The sequence below is a fragment of the Heterodontus francisci genome, chromosome 3, assembly GCF_036365525.1.
Source record: "Heterodontus francisci isolate sHetFra1 chromosome 3, sHetFra1.hap1, whole genome shotgun sequence".
NCBI classification, from domain to species: Eukaryota; Metazoa; Chordata; class Chondrichthyes; order Heterodontiformes; family Heterodontidae; genus Heterodontus; species Heterodontus francisci.
In genome coordinates, this window is record NC_090373.1 from 33,390,794 (window position 1) to 33,412,810 (window position 22,017).

A 22,017-nucleotide genomic window follows, 5' to 3' on the forward strand; every position below is an offset into this window, starting at 1 on the left:
CAAACCCAAGCCCCCTCTTGCAGAGCCCCCAAGACCCCGATCCGCCTTGCAGAGCCCCGAGACCCTGATCTGCCTTGCAGAGCCCCGAGACTGTGGCCCCCTATTGCACAGACCCCACCTGAGTGCTGCCCGCTGTTCACTTAATCCCACACCCCACCCCCCATTAAATTGCGATGAATGAGATGCAAATGTATTGACAGTAAGTGTTCTATAATTTAAAATACATTTCCATCGTGTTGTGGCATTGATTCCACCTTGGTGCTTTCCCGCTGATGACAAAATCTGGAATGTCACAATGCCGGATTTCTGGGCGGACGCTTCTGACGTGATTCGCTGACCTCCCCACTTCACCATTCCTGCTTCAAACAGCCGCACAAAATTCTGCCCAGTATCTGCAGAACATTCGTGCAGACCTCCATACCCTTGGCCTGACCACGGGTGCAAGGCAGCAGTGGCAAGGCGAGAGGGGGACAGGGGACCTGTCCTCTCAGGTCAGCAGGGAGGCAGAAGTCTGCCTTGATAGGGAGGAGGAGTGTCTGTCTCCTTCAGCTGGGGGCTCCTCCAGGGTGATCCTGGTGCAGGCAGCAGCTACTCTGCCACTCTGCCAGTGTCCCCGGTTCATCCAGCATCCCAGCCTGAAGAGGGTGGTACTGTTTCTGTGTAGCAGGCCCTCAGCATGCCAGCGCTCTCCAGGCCCAAGGCTCCCGAGGACAGATGCCAAGGTTATCCATAGCCATGGGGCAAAAGGGTCAGCAGGCAGCCTCCACCTCAGCTGACAGTGCAGGGGCAGCACCGTGTAGGAGTTCACAGAATCACAGAAAAAGATTTTCCTCATGTTAACATTGTTTCTTTTACCTATTACTTTAGATCTGTGCCCTCTTGTTCCCGATCCCTTCACCACTGGGAACAGTTTTTCCCTATCTACACTGTCCAGACCACTCACGATTTTGAATACCTCTATCAAATCTCCTCTCAGCCTTCTCTTCTCCAAAGAAATCAGTCCCAACTTCTCCAATCTATTTTCATAATTGACATTCCTCATCCCTGGAATCATTCTCATGAATCTTTTCAGCAGCCCCTTGAACGCCTTCACATCTTGCGTAAAGTGTGGCCCCAGAACAGGACACAGTACTCCAGTTGAGGCTGAACCAGTGTTCTATACGAGTTTAACATAACTTCCATGCTTTTGCACTCTATGCCCCTATTAATGAAGCCTAGGATGCTGTATGCTTTATTAACCGCTCTCTCAATCTGTCCTGCAACCTTCAATGATTTATGCACATACACCCAGGTGCCTTTGCTCCTGCACCCCCTTTAGAATTGCACCTTTTATTTTTTATTGTCGCTCCACGTTCTTCCTACCACAATAAATCACTTCACATTTCTCCGCATTGAACTTCATCTGCCACCTGTCTGCCCATTCCACCAACCTGTCTATGTCCTTTTGAAATTCTACACTATCCTCCTCACAGTTCACAATGTTTCCAAGTATCATATCATCTGCAAATTTTGAGATTGTGCCCAGACACCAAGGTCCAGATCATTAATATATATTATTCTGAAAGTGCTTCAATTTTTAAATTTTTTTTGAGGACTTGTGGTTGAATATTGTGGAGAAGGATTCATTTGGGACTGAAGTGATTCCATAGATGCTGGACTTTGCTTTTTTTTTTAAAAAAGGTAAATAAACAGAAACCTTGGTGACTAGGGTTAGGTGTTTACAGAGAAGTGATATGTTAAGATTTAAGGTGGTCAAGAGTTGGTTTCATTTGGAATAGTGTTTTGAGTCAGCTGGGTTTGTAGCCTGTTGAGAGAAACACCCAGCTCATCTTTTCTGCAGCTCCATGAGGAACCCTGCAAAAAATCCAGTATGAGATTGCTGGAAAGTCTGCCAGACTAATGCAGGACGTTGCCTGAAGAGAATTTAAAAAGCTGAAACTAAAACAAAGGGGTGGCCTTAACTCCAGTGAAAATTCTGATGAGGAAAGAGCTGACTCCAGCCCAGGACCCATTGGAGAGCTGTTTAAATTTGTGCAAGCCCTCCTGAAAAGATCCCAGTGACAGCCATCTACGCGTACTTGGAACACCAGAAGAAAAGGACAACGAATATCATTCCATATCTTCTCCTTTTCTTTCAAGAATTAACAAGTATTTGGTCAAAGTTTTTTTTTAGTCTTTTTTGTAAAACGATTTCTGCAGAAAAAACTTCCTTATTTTTTCTTTAACTTGTGTGCGTTTGTGTGTGTGGCTAATTTAAAAAAGAACCTTCATATTTCAATCTGTATGTTAGTGATTTGCATCTTTACTGGATAAGTCTTGTTTTATAATAAATTAATCATTTTATTTATTAAAGAAAGCAGGTTGGTGAATTTTATTCTGAAATAAAAATAGAGAATATAATTGGCCGTATCGGTAACTGGGTCAATGTTTAAGTATATGTTGTGACCTGTGGAGAAGTGGAACCAGAGAAGGACAGTGCACTCCTCCCGCCTCGGTCATAACATATAACTTGGGGCTGTGTGCGGGATAACCCAAAGCTGACGATGTGCAATTGTAAATGGGGTAATAATTGAAAAGGGGAAAAGTAAAACACCATGCTTCTTGTGCATTAGAGTATAGATTAAACTGCCAGAATGGCTTTGTCAGTTGCTATGACCTTTCTGGAGAGGGAGGACTTATCCCTGAGTGATATGAAAAACTTAACCAAGGCTAGGCAAAAGGAATTGGCAGAAAAGTTGGAGTTAGAGTTAAAACCAGTGGCTAAGAAAGCAGACATAATACAAGTAATAGCACAGAGTTTGAAATTGGAAGGAGGAAAAGGCAATCCAGATGATAATTCAGTTGAATTAGCAAGAATTCAATTGCAGATGAAGCAGCTTGAATAGGAAAGAGAACTGACAATGAAGAAACTTGAACTTGAAAGAGAGGAAATGGCAAAATAGAGAGCATTTCAAAGGGAAAGAGACAGGAGACAGAAATGGAGCGAGAAAGGGAATTCGAATATAAAAAGCTGAAACTAAAACAAAAGGGTGGCCTTGACTCCAGTGAAAATTCTGATGAGGAAAGAGCTGACTCCAGCCCAGGAGCCATTGGAGAGCTGTTTAAATTTGTACAAGCCCTCCTGAAGTTTGAGGAACGAGACGTAGAGACATTTTTCATTTCTTCTGAAAAGATATCTAGGCAGATGAAGTGGCCAAAGGAAAGCTGGACACTGCTTATGCAAAGCAGGGTCGATGGACGGAGCTCATGAAGTTTATGCTATGCTTTCTAAGGAGGCTTCTGTAGATTATAAGATGGCAAAAAAAGGCTATTCTTGCTGCTTTTGAGTTAGTGCCTGAAGCTTACAGGCAAAAGTTTCAGAACCTGCGGAAACAGCCTGGGCAGACTTATATAGAATTTGAGGCGGTAAAGCAAATTAATTTTTATCATTGGATGTGGGCATTAAAAATAGAGGCCATGTATGAGACCCTGAGGGAAATAATTCTCCTGGAATTATTTAAAAATTCACTCCATTATTAAGAAGCCACGTAGAGAACCAGAAGGTTTCAACGGCCAGAAAGGCAGCTGAGATCGCTAATGATTACGAGCTTGTTTACAAGCACAAACCCTTTGTCGGTCACCCCACAAACATGATAAGGATAGAAGGTGGGAGGGTGAAAGGAAGGCAAGTAGCCGGGGACAAGAAGAGAAGCTGGGAATCCCCAGGATCATCACCTCAGGCCAGGAAGGAAGATGCTGAGGGTGGAAGTGAAGTCAAAAAGCCGAAGTGTTATCATTGTCACAAGGTGGGACACCTTTGTGCAGAATGCAGGAAGTTGCCGGGTAATCCCATGGGACTTATTGGGGTACACAAAGCCAATGCAGAGAAAGGGGCCCTGACAGAGTACGACAGATCAGGCTGCAGCTCTGACTGCAGCTGTAAGGCCAAGTACAAAAACTGCCTTGAGTGCGGGGGACGTGAATAAGATACCTGAGTTTTATAGGGAATTCTTGTCAAAAGGAAAAGTAACTCCTTATCCCTCAAGTGAGGCAGGTAAACCTATAGTTATACTTAGGGATATAGGAGCCACCAAAACTCTTTTGCTGGGGAAAGGCATTATTTTTCCACCAGAGAGTGCATTGAATGCCAAGGGTTTGATGAATGGTGTTGGCGGGGAGTATATACCCATACATTTGTATCAGGTGCACCTGGAGTGTGACCTTATGTCTGGAACAGTAACTGTAGGAGTTGTTCATAGTTTGCCTGTAAATGGAGTTGACCTTCTCCTGGGGAATGATTTGGCCAGAGCGCAGGTAGTAGCTTCTCCAGTGGTCATGAAAGACCAAGTGAAGTTAAAGAGACAGAACAATTGCAGGAAAAGGTTCCAGAAATTCTTCCTTCATGCGTCGTGACCAGAGCAATGGCTGAACAAGTTCCATTGTTGGAGATAAAATTGGCACCGCCGTCAGATAGCTGAATATCTGAAACTTTCTTTGGGGATTTGGATATTCCGAACGAAATGTTCAGTAAGTCTTCTCTGATCAGGGCTCAGCAAGCCGATCCAGAGTTAAACAAAGTGGTACAATCGGCTCTAACTGAAGCTGAGGCAAAGGTTGTTCCGGAAGGATACTAGATTAAAAATGGGATTCTGATGAGGAAGTAGTGACCTCCTCACAGACCTGCGGACGAAGAATGGACGGTTTTCACCAGATAGTGTAACTGCCCAAGTATCGCTGGGAAATATTAAAGATAGCCCATGAAATTCCTATGGCGGGAGATGTGGGCATCCAGAAGACTCAATCACGTATAGGTCGACATTTTACTGGCCAGGTCTTTCCAAGGACATGGTTCAGGTTTGCAAAACATGCCATATGTGCCAGATTTTGGGAAAACCACAACCTGCCAGAAAGCTCTAATTCCCATACCAGTTTTTGGAGGACCATTTGGTTGGGGGTTGGTAGACTGTGTAGGACCTTTACCGAAAACAAAAGCGGGACACCAAGATATACTCATTATCATGGATATGGCTACTTGGGTCCCAAAGGCCATTCTCTTGAGAACAATTTGTGCTAAGGTAGTGGTAGAGAAGTTAACCCAGTTCTTCACTCGATATGGATTGCTGATGGAGATTCAGTCAGATCAAGTTTCCAATTTTATATCTAAAATTTTCCAGGAAGTTATGAGTAATTTGGGTATAATACAGTTAAAGTTCTCAGCATACCATCCACAAACACAAGGAGCTTTAGAAAGGTACCATCAGACTCTCAAAATGACGATCATGGCATACTGTCATGAATATCCCCGTGATTGGGATAAAGGGTTGGAATTTCTTTTGTTTCCAGTTTTTAGTCCTTTTGAATTAGTTTATGGCTATAAGGTAAGAGGTCCTCTAAAACAAATCAAAGAAAACTTTTTAAAACAGAGGGACACGCCTTCCGTGTTAGATTATGTATCTGTGTTCTGGGAGCAGCTCACGAGAACCCGCAAAGTGTCTCAGGAACACCTGACAATTTCCCAAACAACCATGAAGAAATGGGCAGACAAGCATGCCAAGACCCGAATACTTCAAGCAGGGTATGAGGTGTTAGTATCACTGCCTTTACAGGGTGAACCACTGAGAGCACAGTTCAATGGTCCATAAAAAGTGGTCAAAAGAATTTGATTGACATCCCAGTTCGCTGGAAAAAGAGGCGGGACATTTGGCGCAGTGAGGAACCCTTTGACAACTGTGCAGCAGGTGCTGGGGCCCTATTTTAAGCACTCCGGCACCTGCTTCCTGACAGCTGTCAAAGAAATACTTACCTGAGTGGGGCTGCTGTCAATCTGGCAGCAAAACAGAAAGTGCTGCAGAAATCCAGCAGGTCAGGCAGCATCTGTGGAGAGAGAAGCAGAGTTAACTTGTCAAAGTTCACAGACCTGAAAGTTAACTCTGCTTCTCTCTCCACAGTTGCTCCCTGACCTGCTGAGTTACCCCAGCACTTTCTGCTTTGCCACCACATACTTACCCTGCTGTGTCAGTGTCCTGTGAAGTTGCAATCCTCTTCTCCCACTCACGTGTAACATTCCTTTTTGTAGGCGTGCCGCACCTGGGTGAATAATCGTACATTTGCACATTCCAGGACTTGAGACTTAAACAGAACATAAAAGGGATTAGAGGTTTACAAAGAACATACTGACATAAATGGGAATGCACGGGTGTCACAGCAATGTAAATATGTCTTTCACTAAATGTTCCTCACCAACATGTGTGTCCTTTTCTCTGTGTGAATGATGTGTGCCAGCATGTAGTGCCAATGTCACATCCCTTTGCACCATTGGCCCTTCAGGAGAGCCAACGTATGCAATAACATCATTGCCATGCCACCATTACTCATGAGTGACTCCACGGATGCAGTGACATGGACATCAGCTCAGTCAGCTGCTGCCTCTAATGGTTTACACAGGGATGCTGCAGATGTGGACTGGTGCACAGCAGGTGAGCAAGGGTGATGTGTGTCTTGCAGAGCTCATGTCGGTTGCTATGGAGCAGACAGCCTTTGTCTGATAAGCCACTTCCGTACATCCCTAGCTCACTGCTAGCCCTGCGTGCAGAGCCTGGGTGCCATCTGTCCTCCCATGCGTCTTTCATGTTGTAGGTCCTCAGCGTCCTCATAGTCCGAGGAGGAATCCTGTTGATGTCTCTCTTCATCATGCCAGGCCTGGCCCCTATTGAGTGCGTAGCTGTGCAGAGCAGCAAAGAAAGGAGCTGGCCTTTTCGGCCCATAGTATAGGGCATCACTCTATCCATACAGGCATTGGAGGTGCTCTTTCAGCATGCTGATCTCCTGTTCAATGGTGGTTCATGTAGCTCAGTGGCCTCTCCTCTGCAGCAATGGTAGAGTCTCTCACTGGTGTCGGGAGCCATGTCTGCAAAGAATAGCCCTTATCTCCAAGAAGCCACCCCTCCATCCGAGCCAGTTCAGTGAACAGCGGCGGCAGTCGGGACTGGCACAAGACCCAAGTGTCATGACAGCTGCCTGAGAAGCAGTCACACATTAGTTGCGAGCATCTGCAGTGATCACATACCAGCTTCATCTAGATTGAGAGGGCTCCTTTAATAGTGACGTCTGCAGGTGGTAGCCTGGCAGTAGGTCTGATGGGCACATGAGTGCAGTCTATGAACATTACAACCTATGGTTCTCCGGCAATGGTGCCAAAACCAATGGCCCTCTGGGCCTGGCTGTGAGAGTCTGTCCTGAAGCGGACATCCTCACTGGCCCTCTGGTGAAGGGGATTGGTGGCCTCCCTGATGCAGCAGTGCACTGCTGACTGTGACCCCACAAAGGTCTCTGGTGGGCCCCTAAAAGGCTGCAGAGGCGTCAGGCTTGAGAACTGCTTCCATTATGCGGAACAAAAGCATGGGATGTCCACTGGAGCCCATGGGCTGCGGGTCAACCTTAAGCAGGGCGGAGACGTGTCACCACCCTCTCTATATGCGCAATCGCCTCTGACACTGGTGCTCTGACATCTGATGGCATGTCATGTGGGGCCTGTAGATGCACGGTAAATGTAATGGCGAGCTCCCCTTGGGGGCTGCTGCTCATGACTGGGGATCTCTACGTGGATCATACCTGCCTGCTGATATTGCCTCTTGGCGCATATGGATCCTCACGTGCAGAGGATCAAACAATATATGATAAGCCATACCTATTTCCATGTGATAAAGTTGAACCCTGCATGTATTCGAAGGTTCCTAACAGGGCAGGGATTGGTGTTGATGGGTATATCAGCTGCTTTCCTGGATCAACTATGTAGTGTGCCATGGCATTGCCCATCTTGACCAACACTCAGTGGCACAGCATGACCACATCAAGATCCTACCAGCTGAATCAATTGCCCCCACCATCCATAAAACCTTAATGCCCCTGTCCTTTCTGGCACCCTGCCCACACACAGGGTGCCTAGTGTGCCATTGCTCCCTCACCACGACCCGTGGTGTCAAGGAGCCGGTAAAATTCAGCCCAATATCACTGCCGGGAAGAGGATAAGCAAGCACAGGTATGTCAGGTAGTAGGGACAGTGAAAGATGAAAGAGATAGTGAGCATGAGGCAGAAGGAGACATAGACAATTCTCTAATTGAACCTCCTATTATCTGATTAGCTAATACTGAATTGTTAGGGAGAATTGACACTATGCTTTCATATTTAGATGCCGAACACACAAGACCTAACAAAGCTACTTATACCATTTAAAGGTGTCTGTCGGGACAAACCAGGATGTACAACCTTAGCCACATGATGTGGATGTAGGAGAGCCTTCTCCTATAAAGCAGCATCCTTATCGCTTAAGTTCAGAGAAACAGGCCCAGGTGAAAGCAGAAATCCAATATATGTTGGAAAGCCGCCTAATTGAACCTGGTCAAAGCAGCTGGAGTTTCCTCTGTGGTGTTACTGCCTAAAGCTGATGGTTCAACTAGATTTTGTATAGACTACAGAAAAGTTAATGTAGTAACAAAGGCAGACTCCTACCAAATTCCTTGCTTGGAAGACTGTATTGACAGAGGAGGCAGCGTCACATTTCTCACCAAAATTGATTTGTTGCAGGGATACTGGCAGATTCCTTTAACACCCCGAGCTAAAGAAATATCAGCCATTGTCACACCAGATGGTCTTTTTCAATGCTGAGTGATGCCATTCAGGCTAAATAAATGCCCCAGCAACTTTCCAGAGACGAATGAACCAAATGGTAGCCAGTGTTCCTAACTGTGTGGTTTACCTTGATGTGCTGGTATACAGTGACACTTAGAAGGACCACTTGGAACAACTAGAAGCTCTATTTAGAAAATTACAGTCAGCTGTTATGGTGATAAACCTTGCCAAAAGTGAACTAGCAAAAGCATGGGTAACCTACCTCGGGCATATAGTCGGGTAAGGACAAGTGTTGCCAAGAACAGAAAAAGCACAAGCATTGATGGAGTTCCCTGCCCCTAAGACTAAATGAGAAACCATGAGGTTTTTGGGGATGTGTGGTTTCTACCACAATTTTGTACCAAACTTTAGTACTACAGCTGCTCCCTGATGGATTTTCTACAAGAAAAAAGAAAACCAAGGTAGTGTGGTCAGGAGAGTGCCAAGAATCTTTTGAGAGGCTGAAAGCCATTTTGTTCAATGAATCATTGTTGGCTTCCCCAAATTTCACCAAGCCTTTCAAAGTAGCAATTGATGCTAGTAACCTGGGGGTCGATGTAGTCCTGTTAGAGGAAGATGAATGAGGCATAGAAAGGCTAGTGGAATACTTTTCCAAAAAGCTAAATCAACACCAAAAGAGATACTCAAGAGTGGAAAAGGAAAGCCTGGGCTTACTACTAGTTCTTAAGCATTTTGAAGTATATGTCTGCCATGACTACAGAGAGACACTAGCATATACTGATCATAACCCCTTAGCCTTTGTGGAAAAATTCAAAAAACAGAATGCCAGACTATTTCGATGGAATTTACTATTGCAGCCCTATCTCTTAAAGATTATCCACATTGCAGGGAAAAACAATGTCATTGCTGATGCTTTGTCTAGAATTTAACTTTGTTTCAAGTTATCCGAGTACAAAGATGATACAAAGCAGAACTGTATTAGTTACAGGTAAAAATGGAATAAGAATGAGTGTGTAAATGAGTTTTAGTATTTTTCATCACCTGTTTTTTTCCACATTTGTAATGACATGCTTTTAATAATGCTGTTTCATTCCTCCAAGGATGGAGTTATGAAAGTGCTTCTATGTTTTAATATATTTTTGAGGACTCGTGGTTGAAGATTGCGGAGTTTGATACATTTGGAACTGAATTGATTCCATAGATGCTGGACTTTACTTTTTTTTTTAAAAAGAAAGGTCACTAGAAGGACTTGAGATTTCTGTTGAAAAACAACATTTACTGGATGTTCCATGTCTTAAGCTAAATAAACAACAGAAGCCTTGGTGACTGGGGGAGTTGTTTCAGAGAAGTGACATGTTAAGATTTATGGTGGTTAAAAGTTGGTTTCGTTTTGGAATATTGTATGGAGTCAGTTGGGTTTGTAGCCTGCTGAGAGAAACACCCAGGTCATCTTTACTCCACCTCTCTGCAAAAAATCCAGTGTGTGATAGCTGAAACGCCTGATGCCGCATTTCTCCTGGAAAGCCTGCCAAGCTGTCGCCTGAAAAGAACTGCTCTAAAAAGATCCCAGTGACAGCCATCTACACATATTCGAGATGCCAGAATAAATGGACAACTGATATCATTCCATATCTTCTCCTCTTCCTTCAAGAATTAACAAGTATATGGCCAAAGTAGTCTTTTTTTGTGAAAAGATCTCTGCAAAGAAAATTTCCCTATTTTTTCTTTAACTGGTGTGTGTATGTGTGTGTGGCTTATTTTAAAAGGGAACTTTCATATTTCAATCTGTGTGTTAATGATTTGCATCTTTACTGGATAAGTCTTGTTTTATAATAAATTAATAATTGTTGTTTATTAAAGAAACCTGATTGGTGAATTTTATTCAGAAATAAAAACAGACTATATAATCGGCAGTATTGGTAACTGGGTAATGTTTAAAAAAATGTTGTGACCTGTGGAGAAGTGGAACTAGAGAAAGACAGTGCACTCCTCCAGCCTCGGTCATACCAATATCGGGAAGAGCAAGGGTCCGAACACTGATCCCTGGAGATCTCCGCTACAAAACTTCCTCCAGGCCAAAAAACATCCATTAACCACTAGTCACTGTTTCTTGTCACTCTGCCAATTTCGTATCCATGTTGCTACTGTCCCTTTTACTCCATGAGCTATAACTTTGCTCACAAGTCTGTTGTGTGGCACTGTATCAAATGCTTTTTTGAAGTCCATGTACATCACATCGACATAACCTTGATCAACCTTCTCTGTTACCTCGACAAAAAACTCCAGCAAGTTAGTTAAACATGATTTGTCCTTCACAAATACGCGCTGGCTTTGCCTAATTAACCTGCATTTGCCCAAGTAACTATTAATTTTGTCCCGAATTATCATTTCTAGAAGCTTCCCCACCACCAAGTTTAAACTGACTGGCCTGGAGTTGCTGGGCTTATTTTTACACTCTTTTTTGAACAAGGGTGTAATATTTGCAATTCTCCAGTCCTCTGGTACCACCACTGAGTCTAAGGAAGACTGAAATATTATGGCCAGTGCCTCCACTGTTGTATGATTGCCTTTAAGAGTGATGTCCCTTTAAATCTTAGTATACTAATGAGCCGAGTACCGAGTCACTCTCCTACTGTAACCCCCACAGTAAGGATCTGTAAATAGTTAGCTCTGTACTGTGTAATAGTTTAGAAGTAATAAACCAGTTTGAGATCTTCAACCAACTGGACTCAACACATCTCATTTATATTGCATCAGACAACATAAAAGGAAGACATTACATCCGCAATTTCCACTCTCACTTTCCTTAGTATCCTTGGATGCATTTCATCCAGTCCTGGTGCCTTATCAACTTTAAGTACAGCTAGCCTATCGAATACCTCCCCTTATCAATTTTAAACGCTTCAAGTGTCTGAATTACCTCCTCTTTCACCATGACCTGCACAGCATCTTCTTCCTTGCTAACGACAGATGCAAAGCATTCATTTAATACTTCAGCCATGCCCCTGTCTTCATGCATTAATCCTCTTTTTGGTCTCTAATCAGTCCCACTCCTCTTTTTACCACTGTTTTCCCATAATATGCCTATCGAAGACTTTTGGATTTGCTTTTATATTAGCTGCCAGTCTTTTCATACTCTCTTTGCTTCTTTTATTTGATTTTTCACTTCCCCTCTGATCCTTCTATATTCAACCTGGTTCTTGGTTGTATTATCCACCTGATGTCTGTCATAAGCACTCTTTTTCTTCTTCATCTTAATCTCTAGCTCTTTCATTATCCAGGGAGATCTGGATTTGTTTGCCCTATCTTTACTCTTTGTGGGAAATACCTTGACTGTGTCCAAACTATCTCTTCTTTAAAGGTAGTCCATTGTTCAGTTACGATTTTTCCTGCCAACCTTTGATTCCAATTTATCTGCATCAGATCCATTCTTACCTCATTGAAGTTCACTTTCCCCCAGTTAATTATTCTTACTCTGATCGTTTTTTGTCCTTTTCCATAGCCAACCTTAACCTTATGATATAATGATCAATGTCCCCTAAATGTTCTCCTATTGACACTTGATCCACTTGACCCACCTCATTCCCATGAACAAGATCGAGCAGTGCCTCCTTTCTCATTGGATTGGGAACATACTGCTGTAGTAAATTTTCCTGAACACACGCTAAGAACTCTTGCCCCTCTCTGCCCTTTAAACTACTACAATCCCAGTCTATATTTAGATAATTAAAGTCCCCCATTATAACCACTCTAAGATTCTCGCACCTTTCTGTAATTTCTTTGCAAATTTGTCCCTCTACATCTTTCCTGTTAGTTGATGGCCTGTAGACGACAGCGAGCAATGTAGAGGAGTTCATAGAATGGCTTTGGGATAGTTTCTTTGAACAGCACATTCTGGAGCCCAACTGGAGAGCAGGCTATACTGGACCTGGTATAGGATTAATTAATTAATTCATTCATTCATGACCCCCCGCATAGTGAAGGCGCCCCTAGGCAGCAGCTATCATATTTGAATTTTACATTCAGTTTGAGGGAGAGAAAAATGGGTCTAAGACTAGTATTTTAAACTTAAATAAGGGCAATTATGAGGGCATGAAAGCAGAGCTAGCTGAAGTGAACTGGCAAATTAGGTTCAGGGATAGGTCAATAGCGATGCAGTGGCAGACATTTAAGGGGATATTTCAGAATACACGGAATAGATACATTCCAACGCGAAAGAAAAATTCCAAGGGGAGGACCCAACATCTGTGGTTAACTAAAAAAGTTAAAGATAGTATCAAACTTAAAGAAAAAGCATATAATTGTGCCAAGATGGGTGGCAGGTCAGAAGATTTGACAGAATATATACAACAGCAAAGAACGACTAAAGGATTAATAAGGAGGGAAAAATTAGAGTATGAGGGAAAGCTAGCTAGAAATATAAAGACAGATAGTAATATATAATATATAATATCAATATTTAAAAAAGAAAAGTTAACAAATGAGTGTTGGTCCTATAGAAAGTGAGCCTGGGGAATTAATAATGGAAAATAAGGAGATGGCAGATGAATTGAACAGGTATTTTGCATCAGTGTGTACCATAGAGAATACAAGTAACATCTCAGAAATAGCTGTAAATCAGGAAATGGAAGGGAGGGAGGAACTCAAGAAAATTACAATCACCAGGGAAGTCGTACTGAGCAAATTGTTGGAGCTATAGGCTGACAAGTCCCCGGGTCCTGATGGACTTCATCCTAGGGTCTTAAAAGAAGTGGCTAGTGAAATAGTTGATGCCTTGGTTTTAATTTTCCAAAATTCCCTAGATTCAGGGAAAGTTCCATTAGATTGGAAAATAGCCAATGTAACTTCTTTATTCAAAAAGGCAGGGAGGCAGAAAGCAGGAAACTACAGGCCAGTTAGCTTAACGTTTGTCATAGAGAAAATGTTAGAAGCTATTAAAGATGTTATAGCAGAGCACTCAGAAAAATTCAAGCTAATCAGGCAGAGTCAACATGGTTTTGTGAAAGGGAAATCCTGTTTAACCAATTTATTGGAGTTCGTTGAAGTAGTAACATGTGCTGTGGATAAAGGGGAAACAGTGGATGCATCGTACTTAGATTTCCAGAAGGCATTTGATAAGGTGTCACATCAAAGGTATTGCAGAAAATAAAAGCTCATGGTGTAGGGGGTAACATATTGGCATGGATAGAAGATTGGCTAGCTAACAGGAAGCAGAGAGTAGGCATATATGGGTCATTTTCTGGTTGGCAAGATGTAATGCATGGTGTGCCACAGGGATCAGTGCTGGGGCCTCAATTTTTTAAGATTTATATAAATGACATAGATGAAGGGACCAAAGGTAGGTTTGCTAAATTTGCTGATGACAAAGATAGGTAGGAAAGCAAGTTGTGAAGATGACATAAGGAGGCTACAAAGGAATAGAAATAAGTTAAGTGAGTGGGCAAAGATCTGGAAAATGGAGTATAATGTGGGAAATGTGCAATTGTCCATTTTGGCAGGAAGAATAAAAAAGAAGCATATTATCTAAATGGTGAGAGAATGCGGAACTCTGAGAAGTAAAAGGATCTGGGTGTCCTGGTGCATGAATTACAAAAGGTTAGTATGTAACCTAATGTAATTAGGAAAACTAATCGAATGTTATCATTTATTGTGAGGGGAATTGAGTACAAATGGAGGGAGGTTAGGCTTCAGTTATACAGGGCATTGGTCAGATCACGTCTGGAGTACTGTATAGTATTTATCTCCTTATTTAAGGAAGGATGTAAATGCATTGGAAGCAGTTCAGAGACGGTTTACAAGACTAATACCTGGAATGGGTGGGTTATCTTTTGAGGAAAGGTTGGACAGGCTAGGCTTGTATCCGCAGGAGTTTACTCCTGCTCCGAATTTGTATGTTCGTAATTGAAGCTTTTTTGTTTCTCTGCTCTGGCCAAATAGACTCCACCCTTGACCCCTTTGGGACATCCTCTCCCTCCAGTACTGCAATGTTCTCCTTAACAAAACTGCACCTCCGCTTCCCCTTTCGTTCCTTTCCTATCTTTCCTGAACACTTTGTATTCAGGAATTTTTAGCACTCAGTCCTGCCCTTCTTTGAGCCAGGTCTCCGTTATCTTCCACATGGTTTTCTGCACCTGCAGCTCACTAACCTTATTTACCACACTCTGCACATTCACATACATGCACGGTAACCCTATGTTACGACTGAGGCGGGATGAGTGCACTGTCTTTTCTAGCTCCACTTCTCCACAGATTACAAGATATATTTAAATGTTTACCCGGTTCACAAATTGAAATATTGAAGTTCCCTTTTTAAAATCCCCCTATTACACACAAACATACACTAGAAAAAATACAGAAGTTCTCTCTCTGCAGAGGTCTGTTACAAAAAAAAACTACTTTGACCAAATGCTTGTTACTTCTTGATGAAAAAAGAAAAGATATGGAAAAAAAGTCAGTTGTCCCTTTTTGATTTGGTGTCCGGGTATACGGAGATGGATCACTGGGATTGTTTCAGAAGCAGTCCATTCTGGAGATGTTGAGAATTATTCTAGTGGGTTTTCTAGGAGAAATGTGGCGTTAGGGTTTTCCCGCCAGCACACACTTGAATCGCAGCACTTTTTTTTCCATTTTCTCAGGAGTTATGCAGCACCAGGATAGAGGTAGAGAAGGAGGTGAGCTGGGTGGTTTCTACTTTCCGTGGCAGGAAAACACCAGCTATCTTCAAATAGTTCACACCCCAACCATACCGAAAACAATGTTCAAAGCCCAAATAGAGAGTCAGTCTCCTGAAGTCCATAAACCTTGACATGTGGCTTGTTTGTAACCATTTTTCCCAGGTCGCCAAGGGTTCTGTTGTTTACTGAGCCCAAAGCACATAACTGCCAGCACAGGTGTTTTTCAAACAACATCTCTAGTGTCCTTTTGGCGAACCTGGTTAAAAAAACACATCCATGGAATCTTTTCAGTTTGAATAAAAGTCCTCAAAAATAAATTAAAAAAAGGAAGCACTTTTGTAACACCTCCATCCTTGGAGGAACGAAACACAATTTTTAAATGTGTTTCATTACAAAGAGTGAAAAACAGAAGATGAAAAATATTAAAACATATTTACACTCATTCTCATTCACGCTTTACCTGTAGCTAATACAGTTTGGCTTTGTACCTTCTTTGCATTCAGATACCTCAAAGCAAAGTTAGATTCTAGACAAAGCATTCACAATTACATTATTGTTTCCCGCAATGTGGATTATCTTTAAGTAATAAGGTTGTAATAGTAAACTCCATTGGAATAGTCTGGCTTTCTGGTTTTTGAATTTTTCCACAAAGGCTAGGGTGTTATGATCAGTATATATCAGTATCTCTCTGTACTTGTCGTGGACATAGACTTCAAAATGCTTAAGAGCTTGTAATAAGCCCAGGGTTTCTTTTTCTACAGTTAACAATCTTTTTTGGTGTCAACGTAGCTTTTTGGAAAAGTATCCCACTGGCCTTTCTATGCCTGACTCATTGCCTTGTAACAGGACTGCATTGGCCCCCAGGACACGACCAGGTCAATTGCCATCTTGAAGGGCTTAGTGAAATTTGCAGCAGCCAAGACTGGTTCATTAATCAAAATGGCTTTCAGCCTCTCAAAAGATGCTTGGCACTCCCCTGACTACAGTACCTTGGTTTTCTATTTTTGCAGCAAATCAGTCAGTGGAGTAGCTATAGTACTAAAGTTTGGTACAAACTTGTGGTAGAAATCACACATCCCCAAAAACCTCATGATTTCTCACTCAGTCTGAAGGGTAGGGAATTCTACCAATACCTGTACTTTATCTGTTCTGGGCAACACTTGTCCTCACCATACTATATGCCCCAGGTAGGTCACTTTCACAAATACACTTTTGGCAAGGTTTATCACTAAATCAGCTGATTGTAATTTTCTAAACAGAGCTTCTAATTGTTCCAAGTGTCCCTATATACCAGCACATCATCAAGGTAAACCACACAGTTAGGAACACTGGCTACCACTTAATGCATTAGTCTCTGAAAAGTTGCTGGGGCATTTTTTAGCCCAAATGGTATTACCCGGCATTGGAAAAGACGTTCTGGTTGGACAAAGGCCGATATTTCTTTAGCTCGGGGTGTTAAAGGAATTTGCCAGTATCCCTTTAACAAATCTATTTTTGTAAAAAATGTGACACTTCCCACTATGTCAATGCAGTCTTCCAAGTGAGGAATTGGGTAGGTGTCTGCCTTTGTTACTGCATTAACCTTTCTGTCATCCATGCAGAATCCAGTTGAACTGTTAGGCACTAACACCACAGGGGAAACTCCAGCTGCTTTGACTGGGTTCAATTAGGCGGCTTTCCAACATGTATTGGATTTCTGCTTTCACCTTGGCCCGTTTCTCTGGACTGAAGTGATAAGAATGCTGTTTTTTTGGAAAGGATTCCCTGACATTCACATTATGTGTGGTGAAGGTTGTACATCCTGGCTTGTAAGTAGCCTTGTTAGGTCTTTTTGCTGTTCTTTATCGAAATATGAAAGCATAGTGTCCAATCTCCTGAACAATTCAGATAGTAGGAGGTTCAATTTGAGAATTGTCTGCGCCTCCTTCTGCCTCATCCTCACTATCCTTTTCATCCTTCACTGTCCCTACTACCTGACATACCTCTGTTTGCTAATCCTCCTCCCGGCATTGATATTGTTTCAACATATTGATACGACACAGCTGATTGACATCCCAGATCGCTGGGAAAACATTCAAATAATTTACTTTGCCAATTCTTTTGACCACTTTATACGGACCACTGACCCGTGCTCTCAGTGGTTCAACCTGTAAAGGCAGTAATACTAACACCTCATCCTCTGTTTGAAATGTCTGTGCTTGTCTGCCCATTTCTTCATGGTTGTTTGGGAAACTCTCAGGTGTTCCTGAGTCACTTTGCAGGCTCTCATGAGCTGCCTCTGGAGCATGGATACATAATCTAACAGAAAATTTGCCCCTCTGTTCTAAAGTGTTTTCTTTAATTAGTTTTAGAGAACCTGTTATGTCATAGCTGTAAACTAATTCAAAATGACTAAAACCGGAAGACTCATTAGGTGAATCCCTAGTGGCAAACAAAAGAAATTCCTGCCCTTTATCCCAATCATGGGGATATTCACGACAGTATGTCCTGATCATCGTTTTGAGGGTCTGATGGTACCTTTCTGAAGCCCCTTGTGTCTGTGGGTGGTGTGCTGAAGACTTTAACTGGGTTATACCCAGATTATTCATAACTTCCTGGAACATTTTGGACATATAATAGGAACCTTGATCCAACTGAATCTCAATCAGTAATCCATATCTAATGAAGGACTGGGTTAACTTCTCTACCACTACCACTTCTGCTGTTTACTGAGCCCAAAGCACATGATTTCCAGCACAGGTTGTTGTCAAACAACATCTCTAGTGTCCTTTCGGTAAACTTGGTAATAAAAACACATCCATGGAATCTTTTCAGTTTTAATGCAGGTCCTCAAAAAAATAGAATATTAAAAAAAGGAAGCACTTTCGTAGCACCCTAATTTAGACTTTATTATTTTCCCTCTTACTTCAACCCCTCCTAATACTTTAGTATATCCTAGTCTAGTGCAATCTGTCTCTCGCAATTCTCTGTGCACCTTGGTGTTCCTCTTTTGTATTATCTCCTGGGTCCGACATCCCTGCCAAATTAGTTTAAACCCTCCCCAATAGCACTAGCAAATCACCACGCAAGGAAATTTGTCTCAGCTCTGTTCAGATGCAACCCATCCAGTCTGAACAGGTCCCATCTTCTTCAGTAATATAAAAATAAAACACTGCAGATGCTGGAAATCTGAAATAAAAACAAAAAATGCTGGAAATACTCAGCAGGTCTGGCAGCATCTGTGGAGAGAGAAGCAGAGTTAATGTTTCAGGTCAGTGACCCTTCATTAGAGCTGACAAATATTGGAAATGTAAAAGGTTTTAAGCAAGTAAAGTGGGGGTGGGGCAAGAGATAACAAAGGAGCAGGTGTTGATAGGACAGAGGGTCACAGAGAATAACTGACCAGAAGGTCATGGAACAAAGGCAAATGGTATATTAATGGTGTGCTGAGAGACAAAGTGTTAGTACAGAGAGGATGTGAATAGACTGTAAAGCATAGAGCACTCCAAGCACAAACATCAAAAAAAGGTCAGCTATTCTCTGTGACCCTGTCCTATCAACACTGTCTCTTTTGTTACCTCTTGCCCCACCCCCGCTTTACTTGCTTAAAACCTTACATTTCTAATATTTGCCAGTTCTGATGAAGGGACACTGACCTGAAATGCTATCTCTGCTTCTCTCTCCACAGATGCTGCCAGACCTGCTGAGAATTTCCAGCATTTCTTGTTTTTATCCCATCTGCTTCAGAACTGGTCGCAGTGTTTCAGGAATCTAAAGTGCTCTTTCCTACACCATCTTTCCAGCCACACAATCATTTGTTTTATCCTCCTATTTCTATACTTGTGTGGTATTGGGAGCAATCTGGAAATTACTACTTTTGAGGTCCTTCTTGCTAATTTCTTACCTAGTTCAGTAAACCCTTTCTGCAGGATCACATTCCTCTTCTTACCTATGTCATTGGTACCAATGTGGACCATGACTGCTGGCTGTTCACCCTCCCCCACCTCAGAGTGCTCTGTAGCTGTTCAGTGACATCCTTGACCCTGACACTAGGGAGGCAACACACCATCTTGGATTCATGCCTGCGGCCACAGAAACGCCTGTCTGTTTCCCATGACCATTGAATCTGCTATCACTATCGCTCTTCCAGTATTCTTTGTGCCCCCTGTGCAGCTGAGCCAGCTGTGGACTTGGCTCTGGCTGCACTCCTCAGATGAACCATCACTTTCCTCAGTATTCAGAGAGTGAGATGCTTGGGGTCTCCTGCTCTACCTGCCTGTTTCTTGACTGCCTAGTGGTCACTCATTCCTTCTCTCCCTGCATAGTCTTAAGGTCCCGGGTGACCACATCTATAAACGTGCTATCCATATAGCTCTCATCCTCAGTTGCACCGCAGTAATGCCAGCTGCTGCTTAAGCTCTGAAACATGGAGATCGAGCTGCTGCAACTGATAACACTTCCTGCACTAATGGTTATCCAGGACACAGGAAGCATCCTGGATTTCCTATACACCAGAGGATGTACACTCCAGAGGTCAGAGCAGCCCTGCCATTCCTCTATTTAGATAATAAACCTTGCGACTACTAATAAACCTTGTATTACTCAAATATCCAAGTTTTGAGTGAGAGGAGAGAGGAAATATAGCTAAAAAAAGAAAAAAATACTCACCAATGGAAGAGAATTAAGAAGTGCATGTAGCATCATGGGGTTATCATGTGTGAGTGTATGTCCCAGATGAAAAAAAGAGAGTCTGCAATTTGAATGTGAATAACTCTTTGGCTAAGCATGGAATCCTTCCCTTTCTCATCTGTCAAGGGGTTGGCCCTTTGCTGCATCCTGCCTCTATGAAGAGGCTGGAGGTGATTGAAGATGCTGCGAGGGGTCAACTCTGGAACGTCACCAGATCAGCTCTGTGCGAATGTTCAATAAGACAATGCATCGTTAAGGAAGGAATGGTGCAAGACAGCTGAATAAAGGCAAGTCTTGATTGGTGAAGGTACAAGGGGCAGTAAGGATAAAATGAAACCAGAGTATATAAGGGCATTGCGAGCCTCCCTTGCGCATCTCATGTTCAATGTCATGTTGCCCCTGGGGTTCTTCATCTGGCCTAGCTTGCCCGTCTTCCTAATCCACATTCCTCATTGGCTGAGGAGGCAGTCTAATCCTCACTTTCCTTGTTGCTCATTCGCTCCTCTCTCTGCAGGGCAATATTGTGCAGCACACAGCAAACCACAACAATACATGAAATCCTCACCGGGGCATACTGGATAGCTCCACCAGACTGATCTAGGCACCTGAATTTTATCTTCAGCAGACCAATGGCCTGATCAATGGTTACTCGTGTTGTTCTGTGACAGGCATTTATATTTCTTCTCTGCACCTGTATGTGGGCTCTTCACAGGTGTCAGCAGCCACGTGGGTATCCCTTGTCTCCATGGATCCATCTTAATTACCTGCCCACCGTCGCTGCCAGACCTCCACCCTTCATGTTTGCCACCATGGACAAAATCGGGATGGAACGTCACAACATCGGACTTCCTGTTCAATGTGTCCGTTCCGATTTTATGTTCTTTATTCCCATCCACTTCATCCCCTTATAATTCAGTCATGATTTAACTCAGTGAAACACTGACATAAAACAATGAATTAACTCAGTGAAACAAGGGAAAAAAGGATTGATTTCATTCAGTGAAAAACTGACAGTTGATGTTGATTTAACTTAGCGAAGCATTGCCAATAAACATTGCTTTAACTCATGAAAACATTGACAGTAAACAGTGTTTAACTCAGTGAAATACTATCAGTAAATGATGGTTTCACTCAGTAAAACACTGACAATTGTTATGATCCCCGTGAAGACCACCAACAAACCAAAAGTATCGAATCCACTGACTGATTCCAATTTAGAAAACAGAAACCAACGGACAAGATTTTACTTGTATGAATTTTACTTTAACACTCAAGCCAAAACCAACTTAAATATGAACTAACGGTTAAATCAAGTTTGATATATATATTTTAACGGTTACACGTTAACTATCATATGCACCAAGGATATTTCTCACAAGTTCTTGACAGTCCTTTCATCAGAGTCTCAAAGTCCTTCAGCTCTGTGAAAATTTCACTCAATTCTTCAGATCCCGTCTCCCCAAGATGCAAACTGCTGGCTTCCACTCGCTGGCAGTTTCTCTGTAATCTAAACTCCACAAAACTCCACACCCTTTCAGAACTCTTGTGGTTTTGCTCAAAACAGTCCTGATGGCATAGCTTCACTGGTCTCACCTTCCGTAACTCTTTAAGGCCCCAAACACAACAGTGTTTGGATAAATACTTTTGTACACTTTGGCTTGCCATACACATGTGACCGCTGATGTCTTGATATGTAAATAAAGACTTTTGGCAGTCGCCATTTTACACATCACATGGAATATGGTGTCAGAAGTGAGTAGCCAGGATTTTGATAGCAGAAAAACAGACAGCTGAGGTGCAAAACATCAGTATTTAAAACAATTCCTATTTGCAACTTTGCACGGGACATTAACAGCTGGGTAAGTCATTATGGCTTTGGGTTTTCCTGCTTCTATGGACGTGAAGGGTGATTTGACGGGGAATTGGCAATTCTTCCAGTCTCAATGGCAGAATTATGAAATTAGTTGGACAAGAATTTTGAAAGAGTTGGACAAGAAACCTGAATAGATAAGAATAGCAACGCTGTTATCGTTGATGGAGAAGGAGTGTTACAAGCTGTATTGCACC

General features: G+C 42.6%; 1 protein-coding gene across 1 annotated transcript in view; it reads right to left on the reverse strand.

Moving 5' to 3' along the window:
* The window catches only part of kcnq5a (potassium voltage-gated channel, KQT-like subfamily, member 5a), a 138,691-nt gene that overhangs the window by 116,066 nt on the left and 608 nt on the right, over nucleotides 1–22,017 (reverse strand). The gene's annotated exons all lie outside the window — the stretch shown is intronic.